Source organism: Cydia pomonella, chromosome 1 (assembly GCF_033807575.1).
Source record: "Cydia pomonella isolate Wapato2018A chromosome 1, ilCydPomo1, whole genome shotgun sequence".
Taxonomy (NCBI): Eukaryota; Metazoa; Arthropoda; class Insecta; order Lepidoptera; family Tortricidae; genus Cydia; species Cydia pomonella.
In genome coordinates this window covers 24,596,396-24,610,791 of record NC_084703.1, presented here as the reverse complement: position 1 = coordinate 24,610,791, position 14,396 = coordinate 24,596,396, and the positions used below count along the sequence as shown (strand labels likewise).

General features: G+C 35.0%; 1 protein-coding gene and 1 long non-coding RNA gene across 2 annotated transcripts in view; one reads left to right on the top strand and one right to left on the bottom strand.

Annotated features, from left to right (window-relative positions):
* LOC133518554 (uncharacterized) overlaps positions 1–14,396 on the bottom strand; it is a 298,712-nt gene that overhangs the window by 1,623 nt on the left and 282,693 nt on the right. The window lies entirely within an intron of this gene.
* LOC133518482 (zinc finger protein 37 homolog) overlaps positions 1–14,396 on the top strand; it is a 55,602-nt gene that overhangs the window by 16,918 nt on the left and 24,288 nt on the right. The window lies entirely within an intron of this gene.

Below are 14,396 nucleotides of genomic sequence, written 5' to 3'. Positions count from 1 at the left end.
GCACAACCCAGAGATGGCATTATTATCAGCATTACATTACTCATCTTTAGAGATACTATACCATGGTTACTGTCGCCTTGTGAACAAGGAAACAGTACCAAGTCGAGATCCAGTTCTATTGTCGCAACGTCACAGACTCAATACATTGGATTCATTATTTGCAAGAGCGTAACGATAACATTTTATGTAAGTTCATAAGTTGCTTTCATATTGTACTAACTGAAAACTATAGTTATTGTTGTTATAGAGGGTTTAGGTAAGGTTGGAGAATGAAAAAGAATTGACATTACATTTGTGGTCGACTTAGGGTCTGTTGCGCAAACCTATCTGTCACCGTTAGAGTGTTCGGCAAATTTTATTTAAGGGAAGTTTTAAAGTTCCCTGCTGAGTGACGTTATAAGTTTGTCAACTGTGGTTGATCCAACTCCTTAGTTTATGGATTTTTTCGTGGCGTACGCAAGTGCTGCAATTGGCTAACTCTTAACTGACTGCAACAAGATATTTATCAACAGTGTTAGTTTCGGAGAAATCCCATGTTTATATTTACAAACAAAAACATAGTAAAAACCTTAGTACGTATTTTTCTTTTTAAAGTTGTTGGTTAAGTAAACTAGTAACTGAATTGTTTGTAATACCTTACTTAAAATATGTGCCTGAGCTGTGTATCAAAAATTGGCTCGTGAGTAAGCTATAGCTTCTATAAGTACAGTCAGCATCAATAAGCGGATGATACAACGCACCAAAAGTATCTGATATTCCGGATAACTTTTCCAAATATAGATAAATCTCTAAAATTTACATTGAAAAGTATATCTTTTACTCGTCGTAATTGTTTTGCATATAGACCCACCATATTTTGTTAAGCTGTTTCAGAATGGTAGATACTTTTGAAACCTGGTTTGATCCACTACTTTTGATGCTGACTGTACTACGTTAAAATGAATGATTGATGACATCAACTCTGGTGCCGACCCCTTTAGCCGCAGTATCACTGGAGCCTGTCATAAAGCTATCTCTCGTTCACACTAAGGGGGTCATCACATTGGATGTGAATTTGCACGTTTGGTGCGCAAGGATAATGCCGTTTTGCTCACACATCGGAGCGGCGTGCTTGTCCGCATCAGTGTGATGTGTGAACCGCGTTAGGGTGGCTTTCCACCAAAGATGTTTTATGCTTGCTATGCTATGTTATGCATACATTTGCAACGCAGCTCCAGCTACAGCTACGTTTCAAATGTATGCAAAACATAGCATAGCAGGCATAGCACATCTTTGGTGAAAAGGCACCCTTAGACCAGGCAATATTGAAAGAGATGGATTTAAAACCTTAGTTGCCAGTTGATATTTCGGTTAAAATTCCGACCGATTTGGTCTTCTATGCTATGCTATTTTTATTCTATGGTTTTATTGTATTGTTTGTATTGTATGTCCATAATGAATACTAATCTTAAAATGGATATGCAGCGAATAATATAAAACGTTAAATCAAAAATATTTATAAGGACGCATGTTTCAACATAATAAACATATTGCAGATCGTATTTGACAATGTCGTTGATGATTATTAAGTATTATCACCACGGCGAACACTCTAGGTATTGTTATTGTTTTTAAATTAATCAGTCTGTTTACATGATATCTGTTTTTGCCTGGCACAACACTCGATTTTAGGTTTTGTCCTGGTTGATGTGATGTATTTTAAGGTTCTATTATTTTGTTTGCGATAAACATTGAAATAGTCTTTACCTTTCGGTTTTTGTGATTTCATAAAGACTTCTGTGCATTTTGGTAAAATAATGTGGACTTTTTATTAACAAGTTATTATTATTAGTTATTTAATGCCTTTTGCGAAATGTGTAATTGTAATGCGTTGTTTGAATCTACCGTTCACTTGTGTCCATTAGGGTGTAGGGCTCAGTCCAAGCTTGCTTCTGCTTCGTATAGTCCTGAAGTTAAAATATATGTATTTGGCATTGCGAATTTCATTTCTTATCAATATAAGTGGAGCATGAGGACCTTTTAGGCATGGAACCTTACATATGTTCTGTTAAATATTCTACTATATTGTACTTACGGGTCAAACTGTTTTGAAATTGTGTGGTCGTATAGTATAAAGCGCTCGGTTGCATTGTGCGGAAATCGCAGCGTTAAACGCATGCCATCAACGAAATGCATTTGCCGCGTCTGCGTTCCGAACTTTTCTTGTTTATCGTTTTGTTACGGTCCAAAAGGCTACGTTTTGGACCCAAAAATGACCCAAAAAATAAAGTTTTTTTTTGTATAGTTGAAAACAGCTGATGCTTCTGAGTAGAAATAATATTATAGAAAAATTACCAATTGTAACACATAAGTTGGAGGAAACTAACTAAACGTTCATTTTTAATTGCGTGGAATTCTGACAGCTGTCATAATTTGACGTTTCAGGGATAGTGAACATTTTTTTACTGTAAATATAAGGAGTATTTTTTTGCCTGACATCACTAGGAGACGTCAGAATTCCACGCAATTAAAAACTAAGGTGTAGGATATTCCTTACGTATAATATGAACAAAACACATTTTTAATGTGCGTTTGAAGCCTTACGTCTCACTGCGTTAACTACGTAAAATAATGTTTGGTAATTACGAGGGTGGATTGAAAAATTCGCGGCCTGAATATTAAAAACAAAACAGAGGTTTTTTAATTTATTTTTATTTTTCTACATAGTCCCCGTCGAGTTGAATGCACTTGTTCCATCTGGATTCCAGAGCCTTTACACCACTTTTGAAGAAGCTTTCCTCGAGACCTTCAAAATAGGCATCCACCTAAGCTTAGACCTCGGCTTTGCTTGAAAATTTCATACCACCCATATGTTTTTTTTTAATTGGGAACAGATGAAAGTCCGATGGTGCTAAATCGGGTGAATAGGGTGGGTGGGGCAATAATTCAAACCCACATTTGGCAATCTCCGCTATCGATTTTAGTGACGTGTGAACACGTGCATTGTCCTGGTGGAAGATAACTTTCTTTGTCAACATTCCAGGTCTTTTTATCTTCAGAGCCTCGCGAAATCTGCGTAATAACTCGCAATAATAGTCGGAATTTATAGTTTTACCTCTCTGGAGATAGTCAACCATTATTATTCCCTTTGCATGCCAGAAAACAGATGCCATGACTTTATTGGCCGACAAAATTGCTTTGGCTTTTTTGGGAGGCGGAGATCCAGGACGAACCCACTGCTTCGATTGCTGTTTGGTCTCTGGTGTATAGTAGTGGACCCACGTCTCGTCCATAGTTACAAATGTGTCCAAGAAGTCTTGAGTATCGGCATCATACAGGTCTTGACATTCACGTGAATTAGTACGGCGAGCGATTTTTTGTTCCACTGAAAGAAGCCTCGGGACCCATCTCGCCGACACCTTGCAAAAACCTAATTCGTTGACTATAATATTTTGAGTTCTTTCATAAGAGATGCCTACGAGCTATTTCCCGCACCTTTAATCGCCGGTCTTTCATTATCATTTCGCATATAATTGCCACATTGTCCGTGTTAGTCACCGTTGTTGGCCTCCCGGGACGAGGGTCATCTGCGATACTATCTCGTCCACGCTTGAATTCAGCTGCCCATTTTTTCACCATCGTATATGATGGACAGGATTGCCCTAATGTACTTTGCATATCATCATAAATTTGCTTCGGTGTCAATCCTTTTTTATGCAGGTATTTAATCACAGCACGCTGCTCTAATTTCTCAATTTTCACGATATCTACTGACACGTAACTTTAAATATGCCGTAAAATTGCTTTTAAATATAGACGCCAATTGAAATTTCGCGGGAAGACAGTTGAATAATGACAGTTCAAAATGGCGGCAGAAAAAAGAAAGAAGTTTTTTTTTTATTGGCCAGGCCGCGAATTTTTCTATCAGCCCTCGTAGATTATCTGATATAAAATGGTGTGCGTCTAACGCATCGCGTTTAACGCAGCATTTATCGCATAAAACTACCGCGCGCTTAACACTGAAATTGTTGCAGTACTTGACTTAATTAAATAAAGGCTCAAGAAGTCTTGTGTTGTGTGTACTCAGACAACGATATGTATAATATATAAACCAGTTTATTCTTCATTAAACACAAAAAAAAGTATTATATTCATATCAATTTTGTTGGTAGTATTCAATTACATGTCAATATTACGATAAAATATATTACAATGGTATCAATTTCAAACATAGTCAAAAACTGGATTGGTTGTCTACAACGGAGAGGAGAATTAACGTTGATAAAATTACCACCTAAGAGTCCGGATCTAAATCCAATCGAAAAAGGATTCAAGATTGGGATATCTTGCAAGCGAGAACACGGGAGAACTTAAAGAGACACGTATAAAAATATATGGGATTCCTTCAGCGGCAAAAAGTTCTGTGAAAATTTACGATTTTTTAATCAAATTCTTAGTTTAAATTCGTAGCGTAATGTTATGACCAGACATCGGAATCTAGGGGGCAAAATTTTATGACAGGGAGTTCCTATAACGATAAATTCAATTATCAATGCTTGTTCCATATACTAAGTGATCACTCGAAGTTTGGATTGTAAAAATATATTTATGTTAAGTGTAATAATTCAACAAAATAATAACGTAATTCTCTTCTTCTTTTTTAAAAACGATTTTTACTTTACTCATCGTAATTGTTTTCTTAATTACTGTCCCATCTAGTATTGTTAAAAGCATCGATCAGAATTTGCTCCAAATTTTCGGGTGTCAAACGTCTCCGTCTAGAATGACGATTTCATTTCAGGTGGCTAAATGACTTTTCAAGTTCTTTGGAGGTGATAGGGGCACAATTTCATAAAGTGGTCTACTGTACTTCGCCTATTCTTCTCTTGTAAAATGACATCTTTACCTTTTTGGAGTATTTTTTTTTCAACGTGTTGTACCCGGAATTTTTATCAAAAACATTTTTAAATTTATTGTATAGAAATTTCCACTTTTCATTACAATATATTTTAGACAATTTAGGCTGTATCTTCATTACTATTCGAACGCTTAAGTCTAGGGACAGACATGGTGCAAATTGTAATTAGGTTATTGAATTTTGAAATTTTTGGCAATGAATGTTCAGGCTGAAGAGTTGACTTAAAAATAGCAGCTTTGGCTTTTGTAACTTATGCAGAAAATGTATTTCATAACTCGTCTTATATGATATTTTTTGACATAATAGCTTGCTTCTTGTAACATGTGCTGCATCTTATAATTGTTGGTTGTGGCGGTAGAGGTATATTTGGTAACATATTTTTAGATATATTTATTCGGAGAATAACTACTGGGGACACTTCAGAAATACTTTTTTTACCGATGATATTGATCATTTTTCCTGACCTGCTAGCATGAGTTGCGTTGTCGCGCGCGATTCCATACATCTTCCGCGATTTTAAGTATGGACTCGCGCGTGAGAACGCTTCGCGATTGACGAAAAGTGTATTGCTCAACAATTACCACTAATATTACAAGCAGAAGGAGTTTAAATTAGAGAGTTCTAGTTAATTCGGTTGTAATATTAGCTGAAAAATGACGAACATGAGACTTTTCATTTGTCGTGACATTTATCAAGTAGCAATAAATAAATATTATATTATATGACATTCTCACACAGATTGACTAAGTCCCATAGTAAGCTCAAGAAGGCTTGTGTTATGGGCACTCAGACAACGATATACATAATATACAAATACTTAAACACATAGAAAACACCCATGACTCAGGAACAAATATCTGTTCTCATCACTCATTACACAAATACATGCCCTTTTCGGGATTCGAACGCAGGACCATCGGCGTCATAGGCAGGGTCACTGTATAATTAATTTATTGCATATTAGTCATTTTCCTTCCGGCCACCATCGCAACCAAGTTTCGCAACCAGTGGTGATGAAGGATTTTTTTTCTTTGTCGGCAACTAGTTGCCATACAAGAGTTTTTTTTTTACTTTCTAAGCAACAAGTACGCCATGGCAAACAAAACAGAATTTCGCAACCAGTTGTGAAGGACGATTTTTTATTCTTGATATGCAACTTTCTTAATTGGTTAATCTATATTCAAACTATTTATTGTAATAATGTAGTTATGGTCAGGTATTCTGCCATACAAAGAAAAAAATGCTGTCATTGATCATATTGACATCCATCAGTCATCCTTGCGTTTGTTAAGTTTTCAGTACAGTCGATGTCAAATATATATTTACACTTTTTCTGGCTTTTTCATCCGTTGTAATAAGGTCCAAAAGTTTAAACATATCTTTGACGTCGACCGTACTATTAGGATAATACGTCAATGAAAGGGAGGTTTATAATTTTAAATCAATTTATTGAAAGGAATGGTGGTCAAATCCATTTAACAATTATAGCTATAAATTTTGCACCATGTTCACTAAGGATTGTACTGTCAAGTTCAGAGACTGCAGAACAATTCTAAAAATGTGCAAAACTATTTTCAATATATTCTTGGTTAAATTCGTGAAGGCTATCTGAATCCTCTCGCGGATCTTCCTAGTTTTCCTCTTCTAAGTGTTGCTGACACATTCTGCATCTAGGTGGTAAATATAAGTTGTGTTCCAACAGTATTTTTGCTCTCACCATGTCGGGTATGGTCACAAAATTTTCGTTTACGCAGTCATTGTACACGCATCTAGTAGGATCGTCATACGCGCCCCTCAGAGACCCAATGTGCCAGTCACTCATTTCAACAACTACCTATTTAAAGTTTATTTTACGTGATATCTTGTTCCGCTTCGTAACAATGTTGTGAAAGATCTATGTGATACAACTGTAAATGATGATGACGTTGCCAAATCGAATGTCACATTAGAAATACCAATGGTTGCATATCAAGAAAAAACATTCTGTCGTAATTAGACTTTCTCAGAAACTATTTGTACACAACCAGTTGCGTAGAAAGTAAAAAAACTCTTGTGTAGAAAGTAAAAAAACTCTGTAATTTGGAATAAAATGGCTATGCCACTTTTTCGGCTTCTATAAAACACAGTCGTCAAAGTGATCGGATTGAATGATTGCCGTCTCTTTCCATCTTATAGCTACATACCTCAATTATTAATCACAGCTTGGCAGGTATGTAGAAGGAGAAGCACACTTAAATAATTAGTACCTGGGCGACCGAGCTTTGCTCGGTTATAACTATTTATTGTAATATGGTTGTGTATAGATGATAATATTAACTACATTAACTTTTTACTAAAGTAAACTTGTCTAAAACAATAAAAATTAAAAAAAAAAATATAAACATGAACATATAAAAAAAAAAGTTAGTCACCGGACGAGATTCGAACCCGTAACACTTGTTTCTAGCCGTCCGCGTCTTAACCCGCTGGACCAGATAGACAGTGGTCGTCACCACGAAATTAGCGACCATATTCTGCGTCGAAAGAAAAACGCATGAAAACTCGAAAACACGCGTTTTCCCAAACATAAGACTAATCTAGATCGATTGTATACCCCTAAAAACCCCTATACACCAAATTTCAGCGAAATCGTTAGAGCCGATTCCGAGATCACAGAAATATATAATATATATATACAAGAATTGCTCGTTTAAAGGTATAAGATTAAGACTATCGCGTTTAAAATGATCTGACTGAATTTAATGATTGCTATATCTTTCTACCTTATATGCATATATATCTCAATTATTAATTACAGATTGACAGGTATGTATAAGTACAAGCACACTTAAATAATTATCAAGACAATTGCCTTGAAAGTGATCGGATTGAATGATTGCTGTCTCTTTCCGTCTTATAGCTACATATCTCAATTATTAATAACACATTGACAGGTATGTAGAAGAAGAAGCAATCATAAATAATTATCTAGATAATCGCCTTGAAAGTGATCGGTTTGAATAATTGCTGTCTCTTTCCATCTTATAGCTACATATCTTAATTATTAATAACACATTGACAGGTATGTAGAAGAAGAAGCAATCATAAATAATTATCTAGATAATCGCCTTGAAAGTGATCGGTTTGAATAATTGCTGTCTCTTTCCATCTTATAGCTACATATGTCAATTATTAATAACACATTGACGGGTATGTAGAAGAAGAAGCAATCATAAATAATTATCGAGATAATCGCCTTGAAAGTGATCGGTTTGAATAATTGCTGTCTCTTTCCATCTTACAGCTTACAACTGAGCTGCTATGAGCTACATATCTCAATTATTAATTACAGATTGACAGGTAAGTAGAAGCACACTTAAATAATAAGCAAGACAATCGCCTTGAAAGTGATCGGATGAATGATTGCTGTCTCATTCCATCGTATAGCTACATACTTCAATTATTAATTACAGCTTGACAGGTATGTAGAAGCAGAAACAATATCTGACTGACCTGTTTTGTTAGTAAAAAAAGACGACCTCCCGTAGAAATTTTGAATTACTTTACACAAATTAATTTTGAACAAGCAGAAACGTCTGCGAACGATGCTATTCCAGAGGCCGTTGCCGCCGTGTGTCGACAGAGTAACATCCCTAGTGCGCAAAATGTTCAAGTCAATAAACAAGACCAAGTGCGGGTAGTTCGAAAAACTCGCGCGGCTAGAAGAGTTTAATGTCAACTTTAGCCGGTCTTCTCCGAGACCACGGGGACAACGCCGTCTTCGAAACGTCGGAGGTAAATTTAAAACTTAATACGCGATTAAGTCCCGTTTATGTATGTTAATAATTTATACATGGAGATATAAAGGAGTTAAGAGTGACAGAGAAAGATGCTCGCAATTTACGAACTTCGGCGTTCGCGGTAGGCTCGACTCTAATAAGCTCCATAATACTCGTACTATCGTAAGACCACCTTCCTCAAGATCGATCATGGTGGCGGTCCGGTACGCCTATTAAAATTTTTTGAACTCTAGCTTTTTTTGAGCTATTGTCAAACCGTGTATTTTCTGTTTTTTGTAGGTCTTAAGGTTAAGGTCAATTCGCAATATTCGGTCCATTGATCTTCTTGAGGCGTTCATGTCCTTCGCGAGTTTACTTGCACTTTGTGCTGGATTCCGCCTAATTTTGTTATGGACACTTTTATTAGATTTCCTACACGTACAGAATATATTGGTCCAATTTCGGTCGGAAAGATCCGGTTTTTATAAATCGTTTTATGGTCCGCGATATGAACCTTATATTTATATTTAGGTGTTTCAGTTTCCTAAGTATCTCGCATGGCCTATATTTTTTCTTGTACAAAGGCCATGGCAGGGTGAGGGAACATCTTGTGCCTTAATAGCTTTTCCGTTTGTTTTTTTTTTTTGATGATAGGTCACGACGTTAGTAAGTGCTATACTAAATTTCAGCATTCTCCTCTTCTTATTTTTGAAGAAAAAAAGATAAATAAGAAAAATTAATTTTCATGAATATCTCCGCTTTAATGGAACGAATAATTTCGTGCTTCATACATATAATACATTTAGCTAAGACATATAATATGTTACTATAAACCGCATGACATTCCATATAAAAAAATAAAAATAGATGTGTTGACATTTTTCAATAATTTTTTTTAATTACTTATAAAATAGAGACACCTCCAATTTTTTTACTTATGATAGAAATTTTAATTAACTGTAACATATATTTAATTCAAGCTTCTAGCATTGGTGCATCGTAACAAAAGAAAGGCTGGACTCAATCGTCCTCGTCACTATTTTTATTAATTACAATACTTAGCCATTTTTAAACAGATTGCTCAGTTTCTCGGCTGGTCTTGGTATTTTATTTAAAAACCTACCATGTGATAAATAATACACGGTTGCAGCAATATGGGAGCAGCAGCTGACTGTACGTAAACCGCAAACACACTCACAGAAGAAACTCTTAATACCGGCAATTTCATTGCAATTTGGAATATATTCGACAAAACAACGATAACGTTTTCTGGACATGTGCCTGGATTGGACCTGCATTTTTAATACGTTAGATTGGTCTTTTACGAATTGCATGTTGATAGTTCCATCCTCCAGAATCATTTCACCCAAATACGACATAGCTTGACCCATTTGATATATACCTGTAAAAAAAATATTAGTTGTTGTTCTGTCAATTCCGGAAAGTCAATGATTTCTGTACTATTTATTGGTTGTAATGACAATTTTTTTCGGAACCATCCATGTTCTTCGACTTGTTTAATTAAAACATTCTCTTCGTCTCTTTTTTCATTCATTCTTTGTATAATCATTTCTGTCGTAGAGTCATCTAGTGTATTCTTTTTGCCATAGCGATTCAAACATAATGATGCAATGCGATAATAATTTTTATTGTGGGCAACATTTTGTTGTCTAAGGTGTGGCTAAGTACCTGATTTTTTTCTTTTAACATTCCATGGACTGCTTCGACGGCCCAGCGTAATTTTGTTACAAAGCGAGATTCGTTAGCTTGAACACTGCTGAGTTGTTTTCTATTCCCTTTGAGGGCGGGCATTAGAATTTTGAATCCTTTAGCTTCTAAGTAAGGCACGACGTCACGAAAACCGCGATCTAGTACAAATATATCTCCTGCCTGCATTAGAGTACAAAGACCATTGGGATTGGGATCGTCCATGATTTGTCGAAGTATAGCTGCATCGTTGAGGTTGGCTAGAAACGGACCTAACATATCGACAATATAACCAGTCGTCGTGAAAATAGTAAAGGGTTTGCAGAGCGGAGTTATTTTTTTTGGCCTGAAAATGATTTTCTTTGATATTCGTTGTTGCTACTCTTTTCATGTCGGCAATATGTTCCATCGCATATCAAAATCAGGCAATCTGTAGTATTATGTAGTTTTTTTGCAACGCTACTAGTTTGATTATCTATTAACCATCGTCGTGTTTGAGAATGCATACCAAACTTGTGCGATAGAATATCATTTTCAAAAGCCTCTATGACACTATGACAATATTCAAATATCGAACACAATAATCTATTAGATCCACCAGTCCGTAACTTAGTAAAAAATATTATCAATGCTTGCATTACTGTGCGTTTAGAGTTATTACGCATTGATGTATCCTCTTTTATCAAATCATTGATGTTTTCCCAACTCAGACCAGTCTAAACATGAATTTGTTCCCCTGAAATTGATTGGTCTTTTATTCTATTGAATAAAGTAGAATACATTTTTATTGACATAGACTTGATAATGTTAGTTATCTAGGTTGTGCTAACTTCAGACGTGTTTGAATGGATGGACAAGTACGTTAATCACTTTCATTAAAGCGGTCTTTTATAATATGAGACTGACAACACCGATTTCCTACCGGAACGTATATACATCTTTTGACATAGGCTTGTATTCTAACCTTTTCGGGAATAAGTTGTAAATTGGTTTTACCTTTACAAACACAGCAATAACTATGTGTAGACACAGTTCTTGGAATAGGCAGTAATACTTTCTCAGTTGTCTCTATTTTTACGGCAGAACTGGGCAATAAATACGTGCTGTCATCATCAATATCCGTATCTGAGTTACTGGAGTCCATTCCGTTATCCTTTTTAGGGTTCCGTAGTCAACTAGTAACCCTTATAGTTTCGCCATGTCCGTCTGTCTGTCTGTCTGTCCGAGGCTTTGCTCCGTGCTCGTTAGTGCTAGAAAGCTGAAATTTGGCATGGATATATAAATCAATAAAGCCGACAAAGTCTTACAATAAAATCTAAAAATTTAATTTTTTTTAGCGTACCTCCCCTACACGTAAAGTGGGGGTGAAATTTTTTTTTCGCTTCAACCCTAGAGTGTGGGGTATCGTTGTAAAGGTCTTTCAAAACTAATAGGGGTTTTCAAGAAACATTTTTTGATAAAGTGAATATATTGGAGATAATCTCTCCGAAAGAAAAAATAAATGTGTAACCTCCCTCTCTAACCCCCCTCTAACTTTTGAACCATAGGTCTAAAAAATATGAAAAAAATCGTGGAAGTAGAGCTTAAGAAAGACAGTAAAAAAACTCGGGTGAAAGGTACCGTTTCATCCCTTGGTTAACAATTTACTATACTTTAAGCTCCAGTTTAGCTTATTGTGACGGAAGAGTAACTACGGAACCCTACACTGAGCGTGGCCCGACATGCTCTTGGCCGGTTTTTTTTAGATATGCCTTAATTCGACATTGAGGACATAAAATATCGTTAATATTTATAGTTTTAGATAATGAGGCTGAGAAAACTGCAGATTCTTGTACAGTCAAAATAGTTTTCTTTTTACCTTTAATTTTTGAGATATGTTTCAAACAGCAAGCACAATTTCTCTTAGTAGTTTGAATACTCTTATCTTAAGTATCTTAATCCAGTTTCTTATTATAAACAATTATTCCTATACTTATCTTATATAATGATTAATGCGAGAGAGATATGACTTATTTATTGACACATTTAACACATGTACTCGTATAATACTGATCCTGTTATACCAGTAATGCCTATTTTATTAGATTATTAGCATGCAGTTAAGTACTTGCGTTTAATGCGTATTTGTGCGATTTCAATATAATTACAGCGAATACCGCAGCCACATTTTATGAAGCAGTTTCCTGCACACACTTGACAAAAAAAAAACTAAGTCCATTTCCACGGTACTATAATCTTCATCGACTTCCAAGTTAGTGGGAATGCCACAATTTGTACATACTCCTATGTGCACGACTTCGTCTTCTTGGAGATTAATATTTAAACTTAAATCCTTTATAATATTTAAGAACAAATCTCGACAAATATGTGAAGGAAGGTGTAGCTCGTAGATCTTCGACTTCAACCGAATGATCTAAAACAATAATGTTAATTTAATTCGATTTTATGATCAAGAAGATCGAGACTAAAATATTTCAGTAGTTTCAGAAATCATGATACTAACCTCTTCCAGCGAAACAACGTCGTCAAAACATTCAAAGTCCACTGAATCCTGTATATGTTTTTTTATTTTCAGAAAGCAAATTGAATATAGATTCATGTTATTTTATTTCTATGTTCGTACAGCAGGATATTCCGTTTATTCTGTTCGCAATAAATATTCTTTTTGTCGATGTGTCAAAAGAATGTCCAACATCATAATTTCGAATTCGGAAACAGTATTGTGTACCAGGCCAGAGGGCCTACCGCGAACCACGTTCGACGTGTTGCCTCTCTGTCGCACTAGTAAATTCGTACGTGTGACAGGGAGGCAACACGTCGAACGTGGTTTGCGGTAGGCCCTCTGGTCACTGGCCAGTTATATTTAATACATACACAATTGCAAGAAGGTTTAATTTCATTTAGTTTTAATTATGTCAAGGGGACATACCAACTTTTTTAAATAATTTTGTTACGATGCACCAATGCTAGAAGCTTGAATTAAATATATGTTATAGTTAATTAAAATTGCTATCATAAGTAAAAAAATTGGAGGTTTCTCTATCTGATGAGTAATAATTTTTTTTTTTGATAAATGTCAACACATCTATTTTTATATGGAATGTTATGCGGCTTATAGTGACATATTATGTGTCTTAGCTAAGTGTATGTATGAAGCACAAAATTATTCGTTCCATTAAAGCGGAGATATTCATGAAAATTCATTTTTCTTATTTATTTATTTTTCTTCTAAAATAAGAAGAGGAGAATGCTGAAATTTAGTATAGCACTTACTAACGTCGTGACCTATCATCAAGAAAAATCCAAACTGAAAAGCTATTAAGACACAAGATATTCCCTTACCCTGCCATTGCCTTTATTTCGAGTTCGCGTTTTGCGTCCATCGTTGACAAATGTACAAAACAAATAATAATCAAATCTAACATTACGATTTATAGATACTATAATAAATACGCAATTTAAAAACTAAATAGTTCAAAAAGTTCTGAAGTTTTTTAAGGAAAAAAGAGGTTTTTAAAACTAGGACACTTATTATGCCCAACCCTGTATAATTGTATATTGTATTGTGTAAAAAGCGTCACAAAATAAAACAGACTGAAATGAAAAACATTGCTGATACTAAGGAGATTGTTTCATATATAAAAGTAAAAAAAAAATACTTAAAAAAGGACGAAAAAAGTTTAATATTTTTATATTTAACCCTTGGTAGATCGCTAAAAAAAAGCTTGATTTTTTTTATTATTTTTCTCGTAATCTACATAAAATTAGACATTTTTAAAGTGGTATTGCATTACATATTTCCCTAATTTTCACAAACGGCCCACCCTATTATGCATGCATCTGTCAACATCACAAATGTCATAATTCGAAGATAGTTTTTTTTCACGGACAAGACTATACAGGCTTAATACCCGTAGACTATCGATTTATGTATTTGATTGTAATGTTTTACATACAGAAAAATACACATAAGCACATGATCGTATCTATATACAAGTCAAAACATAATCATCCGCTATATTTGTTATCACACA